The sequence below is a fragment of the Leptopilina heterotoma genome, unplaced genomic scaffold, assembly GCF_015476425.1.
Source record: "Leptopilina heterotoma isolate Lh14 unplaced genomic scaffold, ASM1547642v1 Lhet_65, whole genome shotgun sequence".
Taxonomy (NCBI): Eukaryota; Metazoa; Arthropoda; class Insecta; order Hymenoptera; family Figitidae; genus Leptopilina; species Leptopilina heterotoma.
In genome coordinates, this window is record NW_025111152.1 from 1,348,679 (window position 1) to 1,361,771 (window position 13,093).

Consider the following 13,093-nt stretch of genomic DNA (forward strand, 5'->3'; position numbering starts at 1 on the left):
AAATGCTTTAAAAGTCACCTCGTATACAAGCATCTATACACTTCTCATTACGGAAAAGGCTCGTATGAGAGATTTCTCATACGAGCTACCGAGCTCGTATACGAACTCCGCGGTCCGTGTATCGAATTTTTTTACTGGGGTACTTGTTGAAATTTATGAAATAAATATAATAAATATTATTTACGTTTTGGTAGAAAATTTTTGATGATCTTATTTAAAGAGACAGTAAAACTGGTTTATAAATATTTTACCATAATCAATTATTTACTAATTCTTTATCAGTCGATAAACAAAATCAAAATGATTAATATGAATTAAAATAACTTAATGCAATACGCTATGTGTACTGGGCACTAAAAAATAAATTAAAATATTAGTTAACGCAAATAAATTATTATAACTTGGGCTTTTAAACGTAAAATTGTTGTTTTTTGATAAATTTATTGCAAAATTAGATTAGTTTTATTGAACTTGGAAGAGAGTTAAAATTATGAAACAATAAATAGGTATTCTTTTAGGAAGAATGAAAAATCCAACTTTTGCTTAAAATATATTGATGGCCATTAAATAAAGGTTTGTCCTAGTTGCTTCCACCTTTCGTAACGAAACGTCCTTTATTGTACGTCCGAAAGTAAATTTGTTAGCTTATAAAACAAGATAAGATACATTGTAGTATAATCACAGATATCTAGAATTGTAATATGCCTTTTGTTTTTGAATATTGTACTCAAAAAACAGAAATATTTTCCTTGCAGTTCATGTAACATTTAAACTTTTATGTTCAATTAAACAAGCAGCATGACATTTTTGAAGAAAAATATCTTTTGACAACAAAACATTTGTGCAGTCAAACATTTTTGGTTGTCACAAAAAAATTTCTCATTATCTCGATGGTGTTTTCAACCAAAATTTTGTTGCCTTAACTAAATTTTAATCTTTTTTAACTTTAAACAAAATATTTTCTAGAATTTTATTGGGACAACCAATAAATTTTAATAATACTACAATGAAAAAGTCTTGTTGTCATACAGTAATATTTACGGGGTGTTGAAAACGCAGTACACTGTTAGAAATAATTTTGTAAAGATAAAATACTATAAATACAATGCAAACCGCTTTACGGATGTCAGAAGTAAAGGAATAATTGCTTCGACTCTCTTTTCTTCATTAAAGCGCTCAATCAATATACTGTTATTTAGTGGAGATTTCATCTGAAATTTAAAATCGCTCAAAACCAGCTCAGTTTCGTAGAGTCGAACAACTATTCTACTATAAAATTCACATACCTTTGCAAAAAAAATATCTCAGTTTAAGAGAAAGATTTAAAAAACAATTTCTAACACTGATACTGCTTAGAAGTTTCAAAACAGCAATGAACTATATAAACTGATGTTGTTTTGTATATTTTATTTGTTTGTTTGAAATATATCATCGATTTTCTTTTGGGGTAAATTCTAGAATTTATTAAAACAAGAGTCTAACTATGCGATAAAATAATAAAGTTAAAATAAAACTAATTTAGTATACTAGAGCTTTTATTGAAGCAGGTATAAATAATAAGAGTAAAATCTATAAGGAGCACGCTGCGTACTTTTAAAATGCGCACGAGATTATTTTATTCCTTAATGTGAGATAGAACACTTATTAAAACTCCTATAAAAATGTGAGGAATGTGTGCAGTTCTTATAGAATAGTGAGTGGATGAAGATAATATAAATATCAAGAATAAAAATGTGCAACGTTTCCTAAATGTTTTATTAACTACAAATAATCAAAAAGATTTATATTATCATTTGAGTCTAGTTCTGAACAGATCTATTTTCACTATCTATAAGGAACAGAATTTTATAAAAATTTTAATAATTGTTCAGTTTTTATAAAATTTTGTACTTACGGGAACAATGATCATGATTTTAGAGTTTTAAATTTAAAAATAAAAAATCTATCCAACAATAAATTTTTAAAAACAATCAAACTAAATTTAGAATCAGTAACTGAAAAAATACACCAAGTTTTATAAAAATTCAAATATTCTCTCTATTTACTATATTCGTACTTAGGAAACGTTGCATACTTTTGGACTCAACAACATTCTTCTCATAATCTCAATAGTTTGTATAGTTCAAGTTAAATTAAATTCTGTTTACTTTTAATTATTTTTTACGATATTATTTTAGTACAGCTTAATAATCCTATAAATAAAAAACAAACTGACATATATTTTATACATTATGGTGATTTAAATTATTGTGCAAATTTGCGATTTTGATTATTTGTAAGGTCGTCTAATAATAAGTGTCATATTGTCTTGTATCCTTGCAGATGAATTATAAATTGGACTTCACAACTATATTTATTGGCTTTATGTTCCATGTGAATCAAAATGTGACATGCTCCGAAGAAAGATACTAAAGAAGCAAAAAATTTAAGGGAAAACTTCGACTATATTTTTAACTATAACTAGAAATAAGAAAATGATTTAAATCTTCCATAAAATTATTTTCATAGTAATTTATTGAGAGGAAATCAATCACCAGAAAATAAAAAATGGCCTAATGAAAAAATTAATTTTTACAATTTTTGAAGCATTTTCTTATTAAGAAAACATTGTGTTTAGGTTGAAAATGCTAAAAATTTAATTTATAAAAATTTAATTTTAATTTTTTTTATGTAAAAATTCACTGGTTAACTTTTCTAACTAATTTCAATTCATAATTTTTTTAAATAAAAAGTTTAAAATATAAAAAAATTATGATTTGAAATTAGTTAGAAAAATAAACAAGTGAATTTCCATTTCAAAAATTGTACAACAATGATATTTTTTAGAATTTCAACCTAAACACAATGTTTTCTTAATAAGAAAATGCTTCAAAAATTGTAAAAATCAATTTTTCATTGGATAATTTTTTTGTAGATACATTGATACATTGATTTCCTCTCTAAAAATTACTATTAAAATAATTTTTCTTGATACAGTTAAAAATGTAAAGTCGAAGTCTCTCCTTAAAAGGTTATATTTGTAATTTTTTGAATGAAAGTACACAAGAGATCAACTCTCAATACAATTTTCTGATATTTTACTCTTAATTACATCTAAAATAATCAATAAAATCTAATTTCTGTTCCGCATAATTAAACAGTAACTTTTAATTAAGATAAAAATAACACAAACATAACCTAATTATTTGCGTCTTATGTGCCTTTCTCAAGAAGGCTATATAGAGACAGGAGGTGAAACTTCGGTAGTGGGGATGAGTCAAAAGCCTTTCATTAACCAGGCGTTTTTCGTCTCAAAAAGTCGCCGGCGCGGTGCTTCTGCACATCACTCACACATTCAAATTCTTGTATCAGGGTGGCCACTTTTTTTGTAAAAAAAAATTCACGGTCATTTCCCGGTCCATTCCCGGTCATAAATAATAACTCTGAAAATAAATTATTCCATGAAAGATTGAAAGAATTTCCTGATTTTTAGACAAAACTTTGACTTTTTCCCAAAACCTAAAAATATTTTAGTTTACTCTAAAAATAATTTTGAACTTAAATAGATTTTTTGAAATAAATATTTAATTATTATCCATTATTTTTCCATATAGTAGGTATTCAAATTTCAAAAAAAAATTCAAATTTCAAATCCTTTAAATTTAAATAATTTTTAAGAATTGCTACTGCAACTTATTAAAAATTATTTTCAAAATTTCAATTCAATTATATTCTAGAAATAACTAAAATATTTCTAAAATACACTTGTTTACAAGACAATTTCATGAAATTTTGAATAATTTGAAAATTTTTCAATTAAATATTACATATTTAAAAACATAACTAATTTGAAAAATGTGAATAAAAATATTTTTAAAGACTAAATTATTCAGAATTTTTAATTAAAATCTTTTAAAATTCAACTTTTCTAAAACTTCAATTTGAAATTTTTTTAAATTCAGTCTATAATAATATTAGTAATATTAATTTAACATTCTAAAAAATCGAAAAATTTGCTTATGAATAATTGTAAAAAAACTAATTAATATTAATGAAAAATACGGTTTTTTAAAATTTATTTTCTAAGAAAAGAAACTTTATTTATTTTTATTTACTTTATTTATTATTCAAAAATTCATTTTTATAAATTTCGTATCACTTTTGTTCTAATTAGTTCAAATTTTTAATAATTCAAATTTGTTTTGTTATAATATTAATTGCAAAAAATTTTTAAAATGATTTATTTTTCATTATTTTATAGGATGTGAAATTTTTTCTCTTTGAAATTTTTTTGACAAATTTAATTAAAATTATATTTTGTTTAATTATTGTTAGAAATAGAAAGAATTTAAAATTAAATTTAATATTTTCTTTTTCTAAGTCTGTCACGTTGGACAGCAAAATTCATAATTTTCTTATAAATTCTAGAAATTGGATATTTTTATAGTACTTTTTATAAAATTCTCTGACAAAATATAAATAGATTTTATATAAGATCATTCAATCTTTTTTAATGAAATATAGTTAATACCTAAATCTTAAAATAAATATTTCTATTTTTTCTCACAAAGTAATGTGTGTTTTTAAAAACAAAATTCCAAAATCCCGGTCAAGATCAAAATTCACTGTCATTTCCCGGTTTTTCCCTGTCCAAAAAAATTCACTGTCATTTCCCGGTTTTCCCGGTCCAGCGGCCACCCTGTGTATACCATATGTTTTACATATGTGTATGATATGATTTTAATTTGAGGTTAACTTTAAAGTGCAATCAGTGCAATCGAGACACAATTGACAATGTGTGTCATAACGGATATATAGAAATAATGTGAGTGATTATTAAATTAAGTGTTATTCAAATAGTTAAAAATTCCGAAAACGTGCTGTGTGAAAAGTTGTAACAAGAAGAAAGATAAACCTACACAACACTATGACTATTACTTTTTGTTAACTTTTAATACACTTCATGCTACAGTTTACACATTTTTTTGTTTTTAAAACGTTTTTTTAATAACTGTAAGATGTTTGAAAATATAAACACTTATATTTCATATTGTATTTGTATAGAATATATTTTCCCGTGTTTACGTGTGTTAGATTGCGCAGAACTCCGTCTGGTCTACTGCGGCGAAAACTTTTTTTGAAAGTAAACGCCTGACCATACATCAGCTGAGCGACTCAGCATTGCCATACCCCCACTACCGAAGTTTTACCTCCTGTCTCTAGTCTTCTTGGCCTTTCTTTGGAGCGTGTCACAAAAACTATTCCAACTGATGTTCATTGAATTCTATAAATAATATTCTGATGTTTTCTTTCGATTTGAGTAATATTAATAATTAATTATTAATGTCAATAGCTTGAAAAAATAAGTATACGTCACTGTAAAATTTATTCTAAGTAAATCGTAGAGAAATATTTAGGATACAACTTATATTTATTTGAAAAATTGAAACAATATCTGATCAGGTTAAAGAAAAAATTGCCTTTTTCTTGTTATTAATAACCATAATTATTTAATATTATTTTTGTTTACGGACAATAAACATCGCATCTTGTATAAATGTTAATGTATCAGTAAGAATAAAGTGTTAAACCGTTATTAAAAACTAAATTATATTGTAAAAATAATTTTAATTACTTAGAATACAATTAGTTACCTTATTCATTCCGTCAAAACTAGTGATGCAATATCTAACCTGAAATCTAATTTGGTTTTCACTTCTATTTGAGTTGATGTTTATTTATTCTTTTAATTAACAATTTTCTTTTTTTTCTACTTGCAGTTGCAGTCACATTAAAGCAGAAAGCAAAATGAGTATATATATATACTGTAAAAAAGACCAATGTTGAATTACAATCGGGTCGTTAATTTTAAATTTTCCAGTTTGTAATTTTACTACGGTACACGTAATAATTTAACACCCATATAGTATTTTCACAATTAAAAAGTAAAATTATTACGCTTATCGTTGTAAATGTGTCACGCGTTAGTAAATGTACATCCCGAATGTTTAATCATTTCGTGATACATTGGAAACTTTTCGCTTCACGTATAACGTTGTATGTTAGCAACCCAACCGTAAAAATATTTTCGTGTGTTAAGTAACTTACAGCTGATAGTTTTACCGACAGTATGTAGAATTATGTAGCTGTCTGTAAGTATACATTCGAATATGATATTTTTTGCCCGAATGTTTTTCTACACTGCGTGACGATGAAGTGGCATATAAGAAACTATGCGCATAGGCAAACGTTAATATTTTAATTTTAATTTATTAAAATTTCGACAATTTTAAGAATTTAAAGATTAAAGGAAATTTGTAAAGGTAAGTTCAAATTCTTAACATTTTTCATTTCTTAAATTTGAAAGATTTCTTTTTAATTTTTCATATATATCAAAGTTAATAAGGTAATGTCTTTTAACCTAAAAAGAGACACGTTTTTAATGATTTTTTATACTTAAAAAATTTTATTCAACTGTGTGAATTTTCTGTATGAAAATAATTTTCAAACATAAAAAATTTTTTCAGAATATCTTCATGGACTCTATTGCTTAAGCAGCACGTATTTTTTTAAAATTAAAGTGGAAAAAGTATTTGTTTTTCCTGTTCTGTTGGGGAATTCGTTAACTTTGTACAAATGACAAAAAAGCTACAAATCTGATTTGTATATTATAAATATTTAATATATTTATTTATTTCTTACATTTTTCCTTTATTTCCTTTTTATAATTTAACCTTTATGTAATACAAAATAAATATAAAAGAAAATTGGACAAGTGCGAGTTGTACTCGCACTGCAATGGCGGGTTCCGCACACAAATATTAAAACAATACTTGCAACATTGATCGATAAATGGTAGAATTAAAATAAACAATTATAAAAATATATTAAAATCATTTGATAAAAAAAAATAACTAAAAAAATTAAAGTATTGTATATATCTAATATTGTAAACAATAATAAGCAGAGGAACAAAATTTTCAAAATTTATTATAGTTCCTCTGCTTATTATTGTTTACAATATTAGATATACAATACTTTAATTTTTTTTAGTTTTTTTTTTTTATCAAATGATTTTAATATATTTTTATAATTGTTTATTTTAATTCTACCAATTACCGATCAATGTTGCAAGTATTGTTTTAATATTTGTGTGCGGAACCCGCCATTGCAGTGCGAGTACAACTCGCACTTGTCCAATTTTTTTTTATTTTTAGTTAAGAAATTAAAGTCAGAAAACAATCTCTCATTTATTCTCTTAAAATTTCACTCTCTTTCTTAAAATATTTAATGCCACGTGTTTAAACTAAAAAAAATTAAAAAAAAATTTTTTTTTTGAAAAAAAAAATTAAAAAAAATTTTTTTTTGATTTTTTTTCAAAAAGTTTCTTAAATAAATTTTTTGTCGTCAGACTGTAATAATACACTAGGATACTAATTTTCAGCTCATTAGGTCAAATAATGTAAAAGTTAGAAAAAAAAAATTTTTTTTTTTAAATTTTTTAGTTTTTTCTTGACAACGCTATGGCCATCATTACATATCAAGTTCTCTATATTTTTCCTGTAATATTCGAGTAAAAATACACCGGCATGCAAAATTTCAGCTGTCCATGTCGAATAGTTTAGAAGTTAAGGGGGGGGGGAATGGTCACTTTTTATGTATTTTTGGCCAAAAATCTTGTTATTTCCTTGACAACGCTATGCCCATCACGTCCAATCACATTCGCTATATTTTTCCTGTAATCTACGTGTGAAAATACATATCTGTACCAAATTTGAGCTCTTTAGGTCAAATAGTTTAGCCGCTAGGGGGGGGGGGGGACACGATTTGGCTACGGACAACAGAGTCTCACCAATAGGGTTCCGCCGATACACCGTAGGTGTACGGAACCCTAAAAAAGAATAATTTTAAAATGCAGCGAAATTATTATGTAAAATTACCGACGAGTGGTCGATTTACAATTTAATGCGAAATCACATAAGAGAGGTTATGTTACGAACGGTAAGTAAGTTAACATTCGGGCTGTAATAGTACTACGTCATACGTGAAGCGAAAAGTTTCCAACGTTACACGTTGTAAATTTACATTGGGCTTTTTTACAGTGTAATAATAAAGCTAATAGAGGGTGTTTTACAACATTCGCTCTCTGAGCGCTCTGAAATTACGAAACGTGATTGGTTGGATTAGGGGAATTGTGAATAGGGTTAGGGGAATTGAGGACTTTGATTGGCCACAACTCTAACTTGACAGTTTCCTGCTCTGCTTTTTCGCCCCACGGATATAAACGGAGCGTGAAAGTAGAGCACGAAACTGTCAAGTTAGAGTTGTAGCCATTCAAAATCCACAATTCCCCTAACCCGATTCACAATTCCCCTAATCCAACCAATCACGTTTCGTAATTTCAGAGCGCTCAGAGAGCGATTGTCGTAAACACCCAAAGTAAAGCCCTAATCACGATTCGCGAATATAAGGGTGAATTCACGGAGTAATAATAAGGAGACTGCTCTCCAGCGTATCCCCTAGTCAAACTGGTGCCAGATTTCTGCCTTGGTTCACTGAGTAGTAATGACTTTTCAAAAATAACGCGCATGTGCAGTTTGCAACTATCTTCGTCACTCTTGAAAGAACGATGAGAGAGATCATTATTTTGACGTGCGAGTTGTAAAGTGTGGTTATGTTTTACTGTTGACAATATATATTATACTATTAAATAATATTAATAAATTGTAATATAGGAAATGTGTGAGTAGATATTAATTCGATACCTCCATGTATTACAATCCTATCTTACGGTGAAGGTTAATACAGTCCTATCTTGCGGTAACGTTTTATACAGTTCTATCTTGAAGTGACGGTTTATACCATTCTATCTCAAAATTTTCAATTTTTCAGTTTTTTGCTAAAATTATAGAAGAAAATATTCTGTATTAGATGGTAACACCTAAAATAGTTATATTAATTAGGATATTTATAAAAAACAGTAATTAGAAATAATAACAAGTTTTATCTTCCAAGTAAAAGTGTTCTATCTTTCTTTTGTTTTTGTATCTGTCAAAAAAAATATACACATGTGATTCGTATAATCGCGTTAGAAAAGCAAAAAAGAACAAAAGGTAGAAAATGGATATCCCTTTGGATTTAAGTATGCCATCAGGAAAAAAATTCTTTACTGAATAATAATAAAAATATATAAATTTATAAAGTGATTATTTTATCTGTTAATTTTGCTTTATTTTAACTTTTCTTACACCAGGAGAGACTTGTTCTGACGTAGAAATTGAGATCATTCGAATTCAGACTCGGATTGACTATTTTGACTAATATTACAGATACTTTTATTATTATAATTATATTGTAATTTATAATCTTGTTATCGTTTGTGAAATATATAATAAAATACTAGTATAATATAATCCTTGAAACATACTTATTAATTCTATATTGGAGTGACGTTTTCAACGTTTATTAAAGTAAAATAATGTAGATTTTTAAATTATTTTATTATTATTCTATTTGTATTCTCACTTGTGTAAAAATTTTCTACAATCAAAACCTCGTTTACTTACTTATTTAAATATTTGTATCTATACTTAAAACTCATAAAAATGATACGTTTATTTTAACTAATAATAATTGATAATTAAAATTAAACAAGAAAACTAACAACATTATTTTTATCATTCCACTATCCCGTGAAATATTAACCTGTCATAAAATTAGGTTAATTAACCTTTGTAGACGTATTAAGAATGCATTTTCTTGGCTTGATTTTATATAATTGTGTTTTATTTATGTATATTATGATAGAAAAATCTTTAAAGAATTACATAAAAATTATCTTATGAATATCAAACTGTCATTAATATTTTTAATATGGAATTTACTTTTAATTTGGCTCTTACGCAAAATTGGCAAATTTGAGATAGAATGGTATAAACGGTCACTTCAAGATAGAACTGTATAGAACGTTACCGCAAGATAGGACTGTATTAACCTTCACCATAAGATAGGATTGTAATACATGGAGGTATCGAATTATATTAGCATTATAGCGATTATAGCATTATATTATATTGTATTCATTCACTTTATCATACAAAGAAAAGAATTACTCCGGTTCGACAAAAATAATCTTTTTATTAATATCTACTCACACCTATATTACAATTTATTAATATTATAATATATTGTACTTACTCTTCTCTTTGCAGTTTGTTAATTAATATTTTTTCTTATTTAAATGTTGATTTTCCCGTATAGTTGCTGTTGTCAACAATAAAACATAACCACACTTTCTAACTCGCACGTCAAAATAATGATCTCTCTCATCGTTCTTTCAAGAGTGACGAAGATAGTTGCAAACTGCGCATGCGCTTTATTTTTGAGAAGTCTTTACTACTCAGTGAACCAAGGCAGACATTTGGCACGGTATCTCACTGGTAGTATACAGTCTCATTATTACTCCGTGGGTGAATTATACCTCTGTTAAGGCCGTTAAGGGGATGTCAAAGTCGATGCGATTTTCCCATTGAAGCTCAATGCAAAAATCCAATCGACTTTGACATCCCCTTAAGGCCTAAGCACAACTGAGTCGGATGGATATGTAATGGAGAGTCCACAATAAGTGAAAAAGGCAAGTAGCAAGTCCAAGTGCAAGTGCGATTCCTATACATTTAGCATGGGATCCCATGTGAACAAAATACGTCGACCGAAAGCAGAAAATCATGAGTGCAAAAAAGATAGCTAGGTATTGTTCTTTTTACTCTCATTTCTCCTTTCGGTGGACGTATTCTGCTCATGGGATGCCGCCCGTATGACCCGACTCAGTTGTACTTAGGCCTTTAATAGAAAAAAATTTACCGATTAAGACCTCAGAATGAATACGGATACGGGAACAGGGCTTAATGCAAAAAAAAGAACAGAAGCTGTTGTAAGGGAGCATTTACACCTTCGGTAAAAATTTCCAGAACGGAAAATTTTTCATTTGAGTAAGGGTACATTTATACGACGGTCGGTAGAAAAAAAATTTATCGAAAAAGTCAAAATCGCGTTCACACTTCGCTTTTCCGATATAATGGAAAAACTGTTTCTAGCGGGAATTTGAAAATTTATATTTTATTAAAATGAAATTTGTCAATACGTCGAATGTTCAAAACGTCGAATGATAAAAACGTCAAATGCTAAAAACATTGAATCGTCAAAAGTTCGAAAAACTTCTTTGTTTTCAGTAGACATGAACTTAAAACAAAGAACTTTTTCGAACTTTTGACGATTCGATGATTTTAGCATTCGACGTGTTTATTATTCGACTACTTTACCATTCTACTACTTGGCAATTCGAACAGATGGCGTTTTGACTACTTTACCATTCGACTACTTTACCATTCTACTACTTGACATTTCGAACAGATGGCGTTTCGACTATTTGAGCATTCGACGAACTGACTATTCTATGTTCTGAGCATTCGACGATTTGAGAACTCGATGTTTTTAGCATTCGACGTTTTGATCATTCGACGTTTTGAACATTCGACGAATGGAAAATTCGATGATTTAAGCATTCGATGAATTAACAATTCGATGTTTTTAGCATTCGAAGAATTGACCATTCGATGTTTTTATCATTCGACTAAATGACGATTCGATGTTTTTAGCATTCGACGTTTTGAACATTTGACGTATTGACAATTCGATTTTTTGAGCAGTCGACAAATTGATAATTCGACGTTTTGAACATTCGACATGGTGAGGATTCGATGTTTTTAACATTCGTAGAATTTATAATTCGACGTTTTGAACATTCGACGAATTGAGAATTCGATTTTTTTAGCATTCGATTAAATGAAGATTCGATGTTTTTAGCATTCGACTAAATGACGATTCGATGTTTTGAACATTCGACAACTTTACCATTCTACTACTTGGCAATTTGAACAGATGACGATTCGACGTTTTGAACATTCGACAACTTTACCATTCTACTACTTGATAATTCGAACAGATGGCGTTTCGACTATTTGAGCATTTGACGAATGGACTATTCGATGGTTTTACCATTCGACTAAATGACGATTCGACGTTTTGAACATTAGACGTTTTTAGCATTCGACGTTTTGAACATTCGACGTTTTGAACATTCGACGAATTGAGAATTCGATGTTTTTAGCATTCGATTAAATGAGGATTCGATGTTTTGTCCATTCGATGTTTTTAGCATTCGACGTTTTTATTATTCGACGTATTGACAATTCGATGTTTTTAACATTCGACGAATGGATAATTCGACGTTTTGAACATTCGTCGTATTGACGATTCAATGTTTTTAACATTCGACAAATTGATAATTCGACGTTTTGAACATTCGACGTATTGACAATTCGATGTTTTTAACATTCGACAAATTGATAATTCGACGTTTTGAACATTCGACGTATTGACAATTCGATGTTTTTAGCATTCGACTAAATGCCAATTCGATGTTTTTAGCATTCGACGTTTTGTCCATTCGATGTTTTTAGCATTCTGTTACGCGCTGAGTTACCGATTAATACGCAACTCTAACAAAAGTGATTGATTGGCCGGATTCGACTTGGTTAAATCCTTTAAAAAGGAAGCGGGATAATTTAAATGAAACAAGATTAAATTCCGTACAACAGAAGGGAAACCCGTTCGAAAAAAGATAATATATTTGTCTCCTTTCGAAGGTAAAACCCTTTAGGTTTATTAAAATACTTTGTTTCAATCAAGCAGACTAAGGAACTTAGACGACAAGAACCTTTCTAGTCAAGCGCAAGATTAGAACTCTACAAGTTTGTTGTCAGACGAGACGGAGATGCTCTCCGTCTTGTGTCCATTTTAGTCCGAATGCGCATGCTCGCTATGACGCGCACTCTTGTTGGATATGTATTCAACATCGAGACACTAACACTTTTAAGGCACGACACTGTGAATTCTATACATATATAAAAGAGTATGTCTTATACATACTATTCACTCATCATACTTTTCTATATTTGTAATAAATTGTTCGATTATGATTAATAAATCTAAATTACAATTACACCACATTTAAATGTGTGAAGTGTCTTACATTACAATTTATATTATACATAAA